Source organism: Candoia aspera, chromosome 1 (assembly GCF_035149785.1).
Source record: "Candoia aspera isolate rCanAsp1 chromosome 1, rCanAsp1.hap2, whole genome shotgun sequence".
Lineage (NCBI taxonomy): Eukaryota > Metazoa > Chordata > Lepidosauria > Squamata > Boidae > Candoia > Candoia aspera.
In genome coordinates, this window is record NC_086153.1 from 273,998,128 (window position 1) to 274,014,752 (window position 16,625).

General features: G+C 44.4%; 1 protein-coding gene across 13 annotated transcripts in view; it reads left to right on the top strand.

Moving 5' to 3' along the window:
* The window catches only part of GPHN (gephyrin), a 276,493-nt gene that overhangs the window by 96,417 nt on the left and 163,451 nt on the right, over window positions 1-16,625 (top strand). The window lies entirely within an intron of this gene.

The window sequence follows — 16,625 nt, forward strand, 5'->3', positions numbered from 1 at the left end:
CCCCCCTCCCATCCAGATGGTATTCCTGGCATATCTCAACCCTGTGTCCTTTATGTCCTCCATAGCCATAATAAACCACTTCACACTCCAACTTCACACCCCCTCCCATCTGGCGACACGGATTCCATTCCTTGGAGAAGGAAATGATGGTAGATGCTCCGATAAGGGTTTCTGTGAAACCTTTGATCGGGGGAATCTGATACTTTTAGTCTGCTGAGGCAGTCTGTCCTTCCACAGATACCGTAAAATTTAGTATTGGACCATCTACTCTTCAAGATTTTTGTTAATGATTTTGATAAAGTGGTAGATGGAATATGTATCAAATTTGAAGGTGACATAAAATTGGAAGGAATAACTACTTCTCTAGAAGATAGAAATAAAATTCAAAATAATTTTAATAGATTAGAGCAGGGTTTCTCACCCAGGGTTCCATGAGAGGTCACTATGGATTCCTGGGAGATCACAATTTATTTAAAAATTATTTCAAATTCGGGCAACTTTGCATTAAAGAGGTAAGTTTCATTCTTTATTTTTAGTTTAAGGACACTGTTAATGCATATATACAGGCCTTGTCAGGCTCTGCCTGCTAACCAGTAAAGACGCAGACGCTAGTGTGGGCTTAGGTTCTGGCTTTATTGATAGAACAGAATGCATGCCATTTTGAAAAGCTGAGAGTGAGTGGAGCGCGCCGGAATGGGATTTAAATAGCCCGCGCTGGTCAGTGCTCCACCCCTTCTTACTCCGGGTGCGCCCTGAGCCCCATCGGTTCCGTTGCCGGTAGGTGAGGGGTCGTGGAGCCCCTCCTGTGCTTTGGGCGTTTCCTTGACTGTTTTCCCGGCCGGTAATGGTTCATTGCTGGGCGATCAGGTTCGTAATCTTTTTGACAGCTCGGGTGCGCCTCGTGGTCTGGTCTTGTCATTTACCTTCTTTGCAACATTGTATCTCTCTCTTCCACACCTCCGGCTAGAGTCGATACTTTGTTGCCAGCACCTGTTGCTCTCTTTTGTTAGCTAGTTGTCTTTTTCCTTAATCCGCCCGGTACCCATTTCCCTGTATTGTTATGTGAGCCGTTGTGATGTCACAGGCATCGCAACGGTGATCATGACATACTGCCCCCCTTCGGGAAGGTTAAGCTGCGGGTTTGGAGGGGTAGGCGGTGTGGAAGGTGTGGATCAGGTCGGGAGCCTGGATGTCACGGGCAGCGACCCACTCAGGGTGTGGAAAGTGTTTCCACTTTACGAGGTATTGGAGGGAGCCCCACCGCTTGCGGCAGTCAAGCACCTCCTTTACTTCGAAGTGTTGCTGCCCATCTATCATCACTGGTGGGGTGGGGGGGCGTGCGTGGGTGCCACCAGGAGGGATCACATGCCGACTTGAGTAAGCTGCAGTGAAATACCAGGTGCAGTCTCTCTAGATTATGGGGCAGGTCCAAGTGCACCGTGACTGAGTTCACTATTTGTGTCACCTGGAATGGTCCAATAAACTTGGGGGCCAGCTTCTTCGATGGTTGCGGCGATTTTATGAATCTGGTGGATAGATAGACCATGTCTCCCACCTGAAATGTTGGTTGCTGGCGCCGGTGTTTGTCCGCTTGTGATTTGTACGCTGTTTGTGCCTCTTTAAGCGCGTCCTTGATGACCGGCCAGGAATCTGTGATTTTCTCACCCCAATCACAGGCGGCCACTGTTGGGGACGGAGGCTGAGGTAGTTCAGGGATGGGGACAAACTCCCAACCCGACACCACCCCAAAGGGGGGTTTTCCGGTGCTTTGGTGTATCGCGTTGTTGTATGCGACCTCTGCAAACGGGAGGAGGTCTACCCAGTCGTCTTGGTGATAGTTTATGTAGGAGCAGAGGAATTGCTCCAGTGTGGCATTAAGGATCTCTGTGGATCCATCCGTCTGGGGATGCCAGGAGGTTGACAGGGCTTGCTGGGTACCTATCAGTTTCAAAAAAGCCCGCCAAAACCTCAAGGTAAATTGTGTGTCCCTATCGGTCACCAAGTGGGAGGGGCAGCCGTGTAGGTGGTACACGTGGACTAGGAACAGTTTCGCCAGCTGTTGGGCTGACAGGATCGAGGCGCAGGGGATGAAATGCGCTTGTTTTGAAAAGTAGTCTTTTACCACCCAAATGACCGTTTTCTTTTGGCTGGGTGGTAAGTCAACTATGAAGTCCATTGAGATTTCATCCCAAGGACGGGAGGGTTCAGCCACGGGTTGCAGCAGCCCCTGGGGTTTGCCAGCCGGTCACTTGGCCATAGCGCACACTGGGCAGGACGCCACATATGTCTTGATGTCCTTCCTCAGCGAGGGCCACCAAAACTGTCTCCGAGTCAGGTGTAGGGTTTTCAAGAACCCGAAGTGACCAGCCTGTTTGCTGTCATGCGATCTGTTGAGAATCGCCTGCTGTTGTGAGTCAGGTACATATAACCTTCCCTCCGCCCATGCGAGGTCCTGGTCCATGGTGACCTTGTTGGGGTTGGCAAGGAGCCAGGGGTCAGATTTCAATGCCGTTATGAAATCTGCCCGTAGCCCACCTGGTATTTGAGGTTGCCTGCGTCCAGGGGCGGGTTGCGTCGTAGTTGTTTGTGAGGTTGGGGCAGGCTGTCCCCGAGCGCGACCCCGGGTGACCGCTGCCATACCCAGCTGGGAATCGGAAAGCACCGTCCCTACAATGTCGGAGATAGGCTCCGCATCCTGGGGCAGTCGGGAGAGTGCGTCTGCCAGGAAGTTCTTTTTGCCTGGTATGAACTTCAGCTGGACGTTGAACCGGCTGAAGAACTGAGCCCATCGTATTTGCTTGGGACTGAGGCGCCGGGGCGTACGGAGCACCTCGAGGTTGCGGTGGTCTGTCCAGACCTCAAACAGGCAAGTTGTCCCTTCCAAAAGGTGACGCCAAGCCTCCAGTGCTGCTTTAACCGCAAACGCTTCCTTTTCTCATACGTGCCAGCGCCTCTCTGTCTCCAAGAATTTCCTTGAGAGGTAGGCGCATGGCTTCAGGATTCCCGCGGAATCCTTTTGCAGCAGGATGGCGCCTATTGAGAAGTCAGAGGCGTCCACCTGCACCACAAAAGGCCGTTCGGGGTCCGGGTGAGCTAGGATTGGCTCCGCTGTGAACAGCGCTTTTAGCCTGTCAAATGCGGTTTGACAGGCAGGAGTCCAATTAAGTATGGCCCTCGGGTTTTTTACCTTGCGCGTCTCCCCGATGCCCTTGGTCTTGAGCAAATCGGTTAAGGGTAGGGCGATTTCCGCGAACCCCCTCGCGAAGGACCTATAGAAATTCGCGAACCCGAGGAAGCTTTGAAGCTGGCGCCTGGTGTGTGGGCGTTCCCAGCTCAAAACTGCCTGGACCTTCGCGGGGTCCATTTCTACGCCTTTGTCAGAGATTCTGTACCCTAGGTAGTCCAAGCACGATTTGTGGAATTCGCACTTGGACAGCTTAGCGTAGAGTTTGGCTTTCCGTAGCTTAGTGAGGACTTGCCTCACCAACCTCTCGTGTTCCCTCTGCGTCCTCGTGTAGATGAGGACATCATCCAGGTAAACCAGTACACCCTTGAATAGGTGTTCATGCAGTACCTCGTTGATGAGTTGCATGAAGACCCCCGGGGCCCCCGCAAGACCGAATGGCAGTACCTTGTATTGGAAGGAGCCCAAGGGGCAGTTGAATGCCATTTTCCACTCGTCCCCCTCCCTGATGCAGATTCTGTAATATGCCTCGCAGAGGTCAAGTTTGGAAAACACCCTTCCCTTTGACAGGTGTGCTAGCATGTCCTTTACGAGGGGTAGGGGGGATAGGGACATTGGATAGGGAAGCGGAATTTAATCCGCGGTAATCGGTGCATAGTCTCAGGGTGCCGTCCTTCTTTTCTCGGAATAGGACAGGTGCTCCAACCGGCGAGTTCGCTGGTTCTATGAAGCCCCTGGAGAGGTTTTTATCCAAGAATTCCCGCAGCGCCGCTAATTCTCTCTGGGTCATGGGGTAGATCTTGGGCTCGGGTAATGGGACGTCTGGGAGCAGTTCAATTGTGCAGTCCGTCTTGCGGTGGGGGGGGTAATTGGCCCACCTCCTCTTCTCCGAAGACACCTGCAAAGTCTGCATATTGCTCCGGCAGTCCTTCTGGGGGGGGGGTCGTGGGTGTGGTCGATGACTTCTGCCCTCCCCACCGTCAGAGAAGATGGTTTGTCCGGTGTCGGTGCCTGGTAGACCCCGTCTTTGAACTTGATGGAGCGTGTCCTCCAGACTATGGTGGGTTGTTGCGTGCTAGCCAGGGGATCCCCAGCACTACTATGGGTTTCCCTATCTGGATCACCACAAAGTTTATTGATTCCTTGTGGGTGCCCATTGTCAGGGTGACCATTCCGGTCCTCTGGGTGGCCAGTCTCCCCCCTGCTGTAGAACCGTCTAGTTGATGGAACGCCAGCGGTTTAGGGAGGGGGAAACAGGGCAGTTTTAGTGCGGTGACAATGTCCGGGTGGATCAGATTTCTGGAGCACCCAGAATCCACCATAGCTTCGGCCGCAATGGCTCTAGGGCCATAAGAGAGTTCAATTGTCCCTGCCAGGATGGAGCAATCGTCACTCACCCTGGGGTTGTTGCGCCCCTTCTTCACCACCTGCCCAGCGGCGCTGGTTAGAGCAGGTGGGGAGCGTTTTCCACCAGCTGTTCTTGGGCGTCGATCGCGTCCCCTGTGAGGTAGGCGTCCGCATCCTCATCCGGGGTTGCTAACGCTCCTGTCAGCCGCCTGGGGGGGTTGGATGGCTTGTGCGGTGTCTTTGGTGTGGGTCTGGGTGGGCGATCTGTTGTCCTGTTTGTGAAACAGTCCGCCGCTCGTTGGCCCATTTTCCCGCACTTGGTACACTGCCCGCGGGCAAGCCTCCGTTGTTGGTCTGCGTGCCAGGTTGGGCCCGACTGTGGGACTGGTCCTCTTGTGCTGGGCGGGATTTTGTCATCTGCGGTTGTGAGCAGGAACGTGCACTGAGCGTGCTCCGCTTTTCCGGCTAGGCAAATCCACCCGTGAAGGGAGGCTGGGTCGTCCCTGTAGAGTGCCCATTGAAGCACCTCCCGGTTGAGGCCATGCTTGAACATGTCATCAGGGTGGCCTCAGACCATTCCGTGATTTTGCCTGCGAGGACCTTGAACTCGAGGGCGTAGTCGGCCACCGTTTTTCTTCCCTGGTGCAGCGCTTGAAGTGTGCACTTGGCCCTTTCCTTCTCCAGGGGGTCCTCAAAGTAATGCTTCAACTCAGCGAGGAAGTCGTGGAAATTGGCCAAGGCTGGGGCTCCGGACTCGGACATCTGCACGTACCAGTCCGCAGCCCTGTCTTGGAGCTTGATGGCCACTGCCGAGATTTTAGCGGCTTCTGTGTTGAAGCAATGGCCGTATTGGGCCATGTAGTCCCTCGCATTTGTTAGAAAGAAGGACAGTTTCGTAGGGTTCCCGTCAAATTGTATGGGGAAGTCTTTGGCGAACCTCCCAGTTTGCGGGTCCCCTACCTGTGGGTGGTGAGGGATGGCTCCCACTGGCCTGGGGCCGCGAATCCCTGCAACAGAGTCTCGTGCTTGGCCCCTTCCGCTCGGGGTTGTTGGCGGGGTGGGTATGTTGCCCCGATCCCCTCTCGCCCCCTGTGCCGCCTCAGTCTTGGAGCGCTCGCTGACGATTGTTGCTAGGGACTGGAGCATATGTTCCAGGTCTCGTACCTTGGTTTTCAGGGTCATGTCCTCATCTGCCGATGTCGGGGACAGGAGCAGGTGCTCAAGGTATCGTACCCTGGCTTCCAGGGCCGTGACCCTGTCTGGCGTGCCCTGGTCGTCCGACGTCGGTGCTGCCAGATGCTGTCCGGTACGTAGTCTTGCGCCTTCCTGCTTGGGCGTTTGGGGGTAGCAGAGCCTCCAGGTGGAGTAGGGTGTTCCAATCCAGGGTCCTGCTCCGCCGGCCCAAGCGAGGAGTTGCTGGTCCCTGACTTCGTCTTCCGTCGGGGTTCTCCCGTCTGGGTTGGAGCTCCAGGTCTGGAACTGGGGTGCAGTGTGGGCAGGGAGGGTGTCCGTGTCCCCTTTTGGGTGCGCTGCCTCCAGCCACTGTCAGGTCGCCTCTGCCTGTTGTGGGCCATCCTTCACACCTCTGGTGCGAAGTGCTGGCTCCATCGCTGTCCCCGGTTCCGTTTTTCGCCAGTTGGTCTCTCCCGCGGAAAAATTTTCGTCCGGTGGAGCTTGGCGATTTTGGTTTGGTGACTCTCAGCTTTATGTCAGGCTCTGCCTGCTAACCCGTAAAGACGCAGACACTAGCGTGGGCTTAGGTTCTGGCTTTATTGATAGAACAGAATGCATGCCATTTTGAAAAGCTGAGAGTGAGTGGAGCGCGCCGGAACGGGATTTAAATAGCCCGCGTCAGTCAGCGCTCCACCCCTTCTTACTCCGGGTGCGCCCCGAGCCCCGTCGGTTCCGTTGCCGGTAGGTGAGGGGTCGTGGAGCCCCTCCTGTGCTTCGGGCGTTTCCTTGACTGTTTTCCCGGCCGGTGATGGTTCATTGCCAGGCGATCAGGTTCGTAATCTTTTTGACAGCTCAGGCACGCCTCGTGGTCTGGTCTTGTCAATTACCTTCTTTGCAACATTGTATCTCTCTCTTCCACACCTCCGGCTAGAGTCGATACTTTGTTGCCAGCACCTGTTGCTCTCTTTTGTTAGCTAGTTGTCTTTTTCCTTAATCCGCCCGGTACCCCATTTCCCTGTATTGTTATGCGAGCCGTTGCGATGTCACAAGCATCGCAACGGTGATCATGACAGGCCTACACATGAAATGAAAATAATAATTTGGTAACGTCTGGCCTGTATTTGAGCCTGAATGTGCAGGGGTTCCCCAAGGCCTGAAAAATATTTCAAGGGTTTCTCCAGGGTCAAAAGGTCGAGAAAGGCTGAGTTAGAGAAATGGGTTGAAAATAACAATGAAATTTACAGAGAGAAATGCAGTTGTTTTTCACTTAGTACTTGTGATAAAAATGCTAATGATTCACAGTGGGATGAGGCTACACAAAGAGCAAATGCAATTTTAAGATAGAATTATAATTTTCAAATCATGGGATGTATTTATTCCAATTTATTCAACATTGGTCAGACATCACCTCAAATAATTGCATTAAATTTAGAGTATCACACCAAGAAGGATTCAGATAAACTGGCATAACCTTGGAAGAAGAAAAGCAGTGAGAATGATTACAGAATTAAAGAGGCCTTTAATATATATATATTCCCGCCTTTATTATTTTTATAAATAACTCAAAGCAGGGAACATACCTAATATTCCTTCCTCCTCCTATTTTCCCCACCACAACAACCCTGTGAGGTGAGTTGGGCTGAGAGGGAGTGACTGGCCCAAAGTCACCCAGCCACCTTTCATGCCTAAGGCGGAACTGAAGATTTGTTAAAGGAATTGGGAATATTTAGCCTTGAAGAGACTGAGGATGGTTATGAAAGCAATCCAAGTAGCTGAAAAGGTCCCATGTAGAAGAAAATCAAGGCCTATTTTCTAGCATTCCAGAGTGCAAGACGTGAAATAATGGATTAATATTAGGGGAAGGCAGATTCTGATTGATTGTTAAGAAAAGCTTGTCAGCAGAGCAGTAGAACCAATACTGAAGTGATTGGCTCCTCTTCAGTGGATGTGCTCAGGAGAAGGATAGCTACCTGTCAAGGATGCTTTAATTTGGATCTCTGCATGGAGGAGGAGGTTGGACTCAATGGCCTAAATGGCTCCTTCCAACTCTAATCTTCTGCAATTTGTGAAAAATCAGTTGCTGAACAGACAGTAGGCTAGATGTATGACTTGATTTAAACTGAGAAGTGAACAGGCTATTATGATGAGTACTTAAGAATTCATAAAGATGTATCAGTTGCATTTAGGTGTCAGTTATGGGGTATGTAAAACTTCAGATAGCTTATTTAATTTCAAGGAGGCCTGACTGAATTAAAATATGTGCTTTGAGTCAGTTTGGAGAAATTCAAAGGCAATTTGGAAATTCAGTTGATCTTCTGCAGTTTGCAGAGTCTCAAACATTTCTGAAGGTTTCAATCCAATATGGACAAAGCTGAGGAGGGGGTTGAGTGATGGACTGTCTGATACTGAAATGAATAGCTGGCCAGTGAATTTGTCACTTCACAAAACCTGTGGCTTGGACTGTTTGGGGAAGTGCTGCTCTTCTATTTAGGTCTCATTTTTCTGCTAGAATTTGTGTAAGTATGTTTACTTGCAGAGTAAAGCAAAAGAGGTTCAGAATGATTCATTGTGTGAGTCTGAAATACTTTGCTTGTTGTTAGCATATATTATGCAGATATTTCTTTATGTCTGTCAGATTTCATACTAAATCCCAAGTCTCCAGACATTGAACCCTGTTTTATAGCTTGTTTACAGCAGAAACTCACAGATACAACGTAGGTAAACAAGCTGCTTTACTGCAGACAAGATAGAAGCCATGTTTGTTTGTTTGTTTGTTTTCTATCCTGCCTTTATTATTTTTATAAATAACTAATCGAGAAGGTTTGCCTACTGCAGAACACAGAAATCTAGCTTTATTTGTTTGTTTGTTTGTTTGCTGCAGCGTTTAAATTCTAGACCAAAATTTGACTATTCTCTCCCCAGCCTTCAGATTGAGAAGTGTGTTGAACTTAATTAAAAGTTTACATAAATAAAATACATTTAGTAAACTAACAGGAAAAGTGCTGATTCCCATTTCTCTAGCTTCATCCCTTACAGTATCACAGTGATTGTACACAGTAGTATATAATGCTATAAAATGTATAATATTAAAAATGTAGGTATAACATTATAAAACAGTAGTATATAAAAAATGTTGCACATCAGCACACAACATATCATTCCCAGAATAACCTGTAAGTGGGTTATGCTAAGAAACATATCAGCCCAGAAAACTTAATGAACAAGCAGTTGAAGTTACTAAGTTTTTAGTAACAGCTTCTTAAATAGACTTTGCTTGTTTTAAAATTAGTGTAAGACATTTTGAATATTGATTCAGTGCAATTTATCTACAGAGTCTTTGCTGGACAATTTGAAGGCTGCTGTGCTGTCTTTATCTTGTTTTTGTTATCCCTGTCCTAAAAATCGTATAGAGGCAATATTTCAAAAATGTACTCTAATAAAATCCTTGAAGGCTTCTTACAGCTTTCTTTTCATAAATCAAGACTTTTCAGGGTTAACATATCCTAAAGGGTTTACCACCTCTGCTGTTTTCATTCCATTCTGCCAAATAATGAAGTAACTGCAGCTTCCCCATTAGACTATGGTCAACTTTTAATTGAATTAAATATGTTGAATTAAATCATTGAAATCATTTAAAATCTGAATAGGATGATATCCAATTCACAAGCCCATAGTCATTTGGCATCCAGTCAAATTAATTACTCTAATAGCTGAAGGACTCTAGTTTAGCTGTGTCTTTTTACATTTGACTAGGCCAGATATGACACCCAAGGTGAATGAATATTGATAAGCAAAAATGTAAAGAAGGACAAAGATTAACTGATTGAAAACAGACATTTATATTTATTTAAACTTATTTATATAAAGCTGAGAATATTTCCAGAGCAACTTCTGTAAAGATCAGTGAATGTAAATTTCTCCTTGCCTATTATTTCACAGTATAAAAGAAACAAAAAAAGGAGTCAGATGAGAAGGAAAGAAGATAACAAGCTCAGAACCCAGAATGAAAGCATTTCATGAGAGGAGAGCCAAATACAACTACCAGGTTATAGCCCTGTCTCAATCCTTCTTTCTGCTGTAGCCTGATAAAATGGATGCAATTAGGTGATAGTTGAGAGTGGGAGGAGCCAAACAGAGCTAGTGTGTCAGTAGAGCTGCTCTGCATAATTATATGTTAAAAACTTTTTAAAAAATCAGTGTACTTGTAGTTGCAAGGTATATTTTACCATACATACAGGCTTTGGAGGTTTATATACTAGACTTATAAAGTAGGAGATACTGTGAAGGACTAAACTATTGATTACACTTACAGCAAAAATGTCAGTCCTTTTCTGGAAAGAGGTTTTCTCTTTCTATAATCATAAAAATGAGGGAAATAGAAAGTTGAGCATTGTGTTCAGTTTTAAATTCTGAAACTGTCGCGTATATGGATGCTATAAAAAGCATAAGAAAACCTGATTTTGGTTTTCAGGATATATTTATATATTTCTTTAAGAAAGAAATAAGTTGTCGTTACAAATTAGTGCCTTCTGAGGTTTCAGGCTTACCTATTACATGACTAAAGTTGTCCACACTTAAGGAAATGGAATCATTTGAACCTGAAAGTAAAAATGTTAAATAAAATTGATCAGAGTGACCAGGATATTTAATTAGGTATGGGATTAACAGTTCATGATGAGTGTTGACCCAAAATGGACAGTATAATAAAACATGTTTGGTGATTTTAATGACTCCTTCACCACATAGGCAAAGTCTGACTTTCAATGGGATGCCTTTATATCTCTCGCCTAAAACAGCTGGTGGAACCACGTTGAACTTCCTCCTTAGTTTGGAAACAGTAATTTGGTTTAGCTATCTGGCAGGTCTATAAGGAGTAAGCCTGTCAAAGAAATCAGCCATACTAAAAGAAATGCAGGCTTTGCTTCCCAAGTGTGTGACAGAACCAGTTCTACCTAGGATCTGAGGAACCAGCTTTTACTCTCAGTACTTCACCATCCCTATGGTTTATGGGGATGGGGGTAGGGAATGTGTCCTCTTTTAAATCTCCAAGACCTGAAAAGTACATTCATGTCACAAAATACCACTTCGAAATCTTTTGCTCTTGCTTCTCCAAGAAGATTTACCTAACATCCATAGATTTCTGGGACACATATTTTAGGTAGCAGTCTACTTGAAGGATAATAAATGCCTCTGGTTTACTATAGGCAGTGACTCCTTTCATTTTGTGTTTTGGGCTTTCTATGATTCCAAGAGCCTTTACTGTACAAAATGGCAATAATGATTATTCCTCTTTGCCTTTTAGGAGTCCACCGTTTCAAAAGGATTTATATAGATTTGTGAACTATCAGATTCTAGTTATGATATGGTAGATTCTTCTGTGTCAGCGATAATTCGATTGTAAATATAAGTTGTCAAAGACCTGAGTGTGACGGAGATGGTCTTATATCCACAGTAGTGTTCCTATAGGCATCTAGTTGGATATTTGGGGGATTAGAATATGGATGTGATAGGCCTAGGTTAGTTCTAACAAAGCTTTTCTTATATTCTTAATATCTACTTGACAAATCCTGCCTTTTGGGATCTTGGGAGCAAACTTCTTATTTACTGCTTCATATCTTCAAAATATTGAAATAAATGAGAAATAACATCCCAAATTTACAAGAAAGAAACTGTTAACAACTAGAAGCAAGCTAGCTATTTTCTTGCATTGTAATCTATAATTGCTGTTTTAGCCCTAAATGTTCTGGGAATAATCATAGGGCTGTATATCAGATGCTTGCAACCCTGCTGGGAAAAATAACAGGCAAGGAGGAGTCTTTTAATTTATTTAATTTTTAATTGGTTGAAAATCAAATTCCAAATACGGGATGTAAAGTTTGTATAAATTTGTGGTGTTTGCTTTGATACAGTAGCCTCTGAACAAATCATGTTATAAAATAGGAATTATATATATATATATATATATATATATATATATTAATTATGTATAAAATTATATATTTTTAATATAAGGAGTGGCCATCTCTAGAATGTTGTTGTTTATTCGTTCAGTCACTTCCGACTCTTCGTGACTTCATGGACCACCCCACGCCAGAGCTTCCTGTCAGTCGTCAAGAACCCCAGCTCCCACAGGGATGAGTCCGTCACCTCTAGAATATCATCCATCCATCTTGCCCTTGGTCAGCCCCTCTTCCTTTTGCCTTCCACTTTCCCTAGCATCATCATCTTCTCCAGGGTGTCCTGTCTTCTCATTATGTGGCCAAAGTATTTCAGTTTTGCCTTTAATATCGTTCCCTCAAGTGAGCAGTCTGGCTTTATTTCCTGGAGGATGGACTGGTTGGATCTTCTTGCAGTCCAAGGCACTCTCAGAATTTTCTTCCAACACCACAGTTCCAAAGCATCGATCTTCCTTCTCTCAGCCTTCCTTAAGGTCCAGCTCTCGCAGCTATATGTTACTGCTGGGAATACCATTGCTTTAACTATGCGGACCTTTGTTGTCAGTGTGATGTCTCTGCTCTTAACTATTTTATTGAGATTTGTCATTGCTCTTCTCCCAAGGATTAAACATCTTCTGATTTCCTGACTGCAGTCAGCATCTGCAGTAATCTTCGCACCTAGAAATACAAAGTCTTTCACTGCCTCTACGTTTTCTCCCTCTATTTGCCAGTTATCAATCAAGCTGGTTGCCATAATCTTGGTTTTTTTGAGGTTTAGCTGCAAGCCAGCTTTTGCACTTTCTTCTTTCACCTTCATCATAAGGCTCCTCAGTTCCTCTTCGCTTTCAGCCATCAAAGTGGTATCATCTGCATATCTGAGATTGTTAATGTTTCTTCCAGCGATTTTAACCCCAGCCTTCGATTCCTCAAGCCCAGCATGTCACATGATGTGTTCTGCATACAAGTTGTATAGGTAGGGTGAGAGTATACAACTCTGCCATACTCCTTTCCCAATCTTAAACCAGTCCGTTGTTCCGTGGTCTGTTTTTACTGTGGCTACTTAGTCGTTATACAGATTCCTCAGGAGGCAGACAAGATGACTTGGTATCCCCATACCACTAAGAACTTGCCACAATTTGTTATGGTCCACACAGTCAAAGGCTTTAGAATAGTCAATAAAACAGAAATAGATGTTTCTCTGAACCTCCCTGGCTTTTTCCATGATCCAGCGGATATTGGCAATTTGGTCCCTAGTTCCTCTGCCTTTTCTAAACCCAGCTTGTACCTCTGGCAATTCTCGCTCCATAAATTGCTGAAGTCTACCTTGCAGGATCTTGAGCATTACCTTACTGGCATGTGAAATGAGTGCCACTGTTCGATAGTTTGAACATTCAACAATGTTGCGAACTTCTGTCCATAGTTCTTCTGGGACCCTATCTACTAAATCCAGTCCCTTAAATCTATTCTTCACCTCCACTGCCTATTCCTTAGGAATATTAGTGAGCTCATATCTAGCTGATCTGTGGGTCTTCCCTAATCTCTTGAGTCTGATCCTAAATCGTGCAAGAAGAAGTTCGTGATCTGAACTACAGTCAGCTCCAGGTCTTGTTTTTATCAACTGTATAGATGTCCGCCACCTTTGGCTGCAAAGGATGTAGTCAATCTGATTTCGATGTTGTCCATCTGGTTTAGTCCATGTATAAAGCCGTCTCTTAGGTTGTTGGAAGAGAGTGTTTGTTATGCAGAGTGAGTTGTCTTGGCAAAATTCTATCAGCCTATGCACTGCTTCGTTTTGTTCTCCCAGGCCATGCTTACCTGTAATTCCAGGTGTCATTTGACTGCGCACCTTAGCATCCCAGTCTCCTGTGATTAAAATAACGTCTCTTTTAGGCGTGTTGTCCAGTAGGTGCTCCAGATCCTCATAGAACTGCTCTACTTCAGCTTCTTCAGCATCTGTGGTTGGGGCGTATATTTGGATCACTGTGATGTTAGATGGCTTGCCCTGAATTCGAATTGAGATCATTCTGTCGTTTTTTGTATTGTATCCGAGCACTGCTTTAGCCACTTTACTATTAATTATGAAGGCTACTCCATTTCTTCTGTGGTCCTCTTGTCCACAGTAGTAGATCTGGTGGTCATTTGATATGAAGTGGCCCATTCTAGTCCATTTCAGTTCACTGATGCCCAAAATGTTTAATCTTTGATCTTGACATCTCACCAATAACCACATCCAATTTGCCCTGGCTCATAGATCTTACATTCCAGGTTCCAATGGTGTGTTGATCCTTAGAACATCGGATTCGCCATTCACCACCAGCACCATCGGTGCTAGCTGCGTCATCACATCTGGGATTAGTTGAACTCATCCTCTATTCCTCCCCAGTAGCATTTTGACCATCTTCCGACCTGGGAGTCTCATCTTCCGATGGTATACCGACATATCTCTGGTTGTACTGATCCATTGAGTTTTCACGGCAAGAATACTGGGGTGGCTTGCCATTACCTTCCCCAGGGATCGCATTTAGTCTGACCTCTCTGTCATGACCTTCCCATCTTGGGTGGCCCTTCACAGTTTAGCTCATGGCGTCATTGAGGTGCTGAAGCTCCAGCACCACGACAAGGTAACGATCCTTTGCTGAAGATCTCTAGAATAGCTGTTATTAATCTTCTATATTACACCACCAATGAAATGGACAACTTCAGGTAGTTCTAGGTTTTGCTTTTGTTTTTAAACAACAATTAATTGACCTAAAAATATATATTTAGACTTTGTTACTTCCTTTTCGTATTCATTTTTAGCAATAGTAATTTTAGAGTTTGTGATGGAAATAGTTTGCAATTAATTTTTAATATTAATTTATCATTTCCTTCTCAATTTGCATGAATTTTGTTTCCGCAGATTCATTTCTCTGAAAAAGATAGTAAGGAACAGCAGGCTAGTCCTGTGGCATACACCTAGTTCCAAGCAAGGATCATAATTATCTCATTATTTCTAAAACTGGTTTTTCCATTCCCATTCCTCCATCAAAAGACAATTTGGCCAATATGTTTATATACAACCCTTCCTAGACAGAAAGAACTTGACTGCATTTCAGCATTAGACTACTGCAATGCATTTTGTTATGGAGTGCTTTTGAAGACTACATAATAAATTTAATTGGTTCAGTATGCTTTCTCACTTCTTTAATTATGAATTGTTTCATTCAAAAATAGACTGAAAGAAAAATGCTTTCCATTTTTTTTAAAGTTAGAAAAGACATTCTGTAGTTTGAGAATTCAATTGCTACAGTTAGAAAATCTATATGAGACAAGACAAGCAGAGTAGTGGAAAAATGTTTTAAAATACGCATATCCTGCCTCTTGATTGAAATAGGTTTATTGAGCAATCCTAAGCAAAGCTTCATTTTCTTGAATTCTGAGAAGCATAGTGACATTTAAATACCATTTCTCCCTAAAGAAGCATTTTTCACCACCAGAAGCAGACTCTTGGGTTGAACTTTTAAAAGTTTTCAGAATATGTAATCAAAGACAGAGGTGATAGGGAAAGTTGGAAACTGTATAACAATAAATGGTAAAGTTTATAAAAACGTTTTGTGAAGTATTTTGAAAAGAAAATGAAAGAGAAAGTTGGAGTTTTTATATGCAACAAAATAAATAATACATTTTCTAGTTAGTAGCAGAGGTGGAACCCTTTCTTAATTTCTAAATATCCTAAAGCAATGTTTCTCAGACTTTTCACAGTCATGGATCACCAAATAAAGAAAAGTGGGAACCACGCGATTAAACAATCCCTTCCTACATTTCTGCTTTAAAGAGAGTTCATACCACTACATCTTTCTATCTCGGCCATTATCACAGTTCTCCTTGAGGGACCGGCATGATTCCTTCCTTCCTCTGTGCTTTTTGGAATCTCTTCTAGTGGTGCAGAACTACAGGAAAACCTGAGAGTTATATTATAGCTTCAGAGAAATAGAATGTTCCCGATTGTCTTTCTCTTCTGTATGTGTCAGCCTAACAAGGTAGACTAGACAGGAAACATGACTAGTTGAGCTAATTCTACTTTATTGTAAAGCTCCATTAAAAGAATTTTGCAAGTCTGAAAGTACATCTCCCCCTGCATCTCCTTTACAGCCCAAGAAACTAGGGAGGGTCTCTTTTGAGCTTCTTGCCCCACCCACATTCCTGCTGCGGGCTCAGCTGCGTTTTATCTGACCATTCCGTTGCTTGTGTCTCTTTTAGATATAGCTAAAAGATAGTGACAGTACCAAGGTCACAATCTTGTCAGTCAATGCATGCCACTGGCTCTCAGATTAGAGGTATTATAATCTTCCTGGCTGCCTCTGAAACTAACTTATTTGAGTGCTACAGAAATTCTATATTTATTACTCTAGTTCAATCACTTTGGCTTATGAGTTCCCAGGGACTTTTAGGCTGTTTACCCAGCTGTGAAACTGTAGGTCATATCACCAGCTGACTAAGGAATATGGCCTGGGGATTTAGCAATAACCCCCTTATATAGTCAAAGGGGAGGGATAATATAGGATGAGCTGTTGCTATCAGAATATGTTCAACCTCCATAAGTATTTTTGGAATTTGAGAAGAATATCACCTCTATCACATCCATTAACACTATAAAGTATTTATAATCATATTTAAAGATACAATTATTGTTAATAAGCAAAAATATAAAATTTGCTCTACCCCTTATTATATATTTGAGTGCAATATGAATCCTACTTTTGAAGTTTTCAGATGACAATAGTGAATTGCAGCCCCATTCAGCATGCTAAAATCTTATGTGGAGGGTTTTTGGTACAATCATTGCAAAAAGTTAATTTTTAACAAATTATATTGTTTGTGGCACACTGCTAATGGGAAGGAGAGATAAATCCTGGTTGCTATTCAACCTGGAGATTTATTCAGGATGGGAATTGAAAAAATGGTGTTTTGTAATTTGAAAATTGTATTTTCTCAATCTTGGCAAA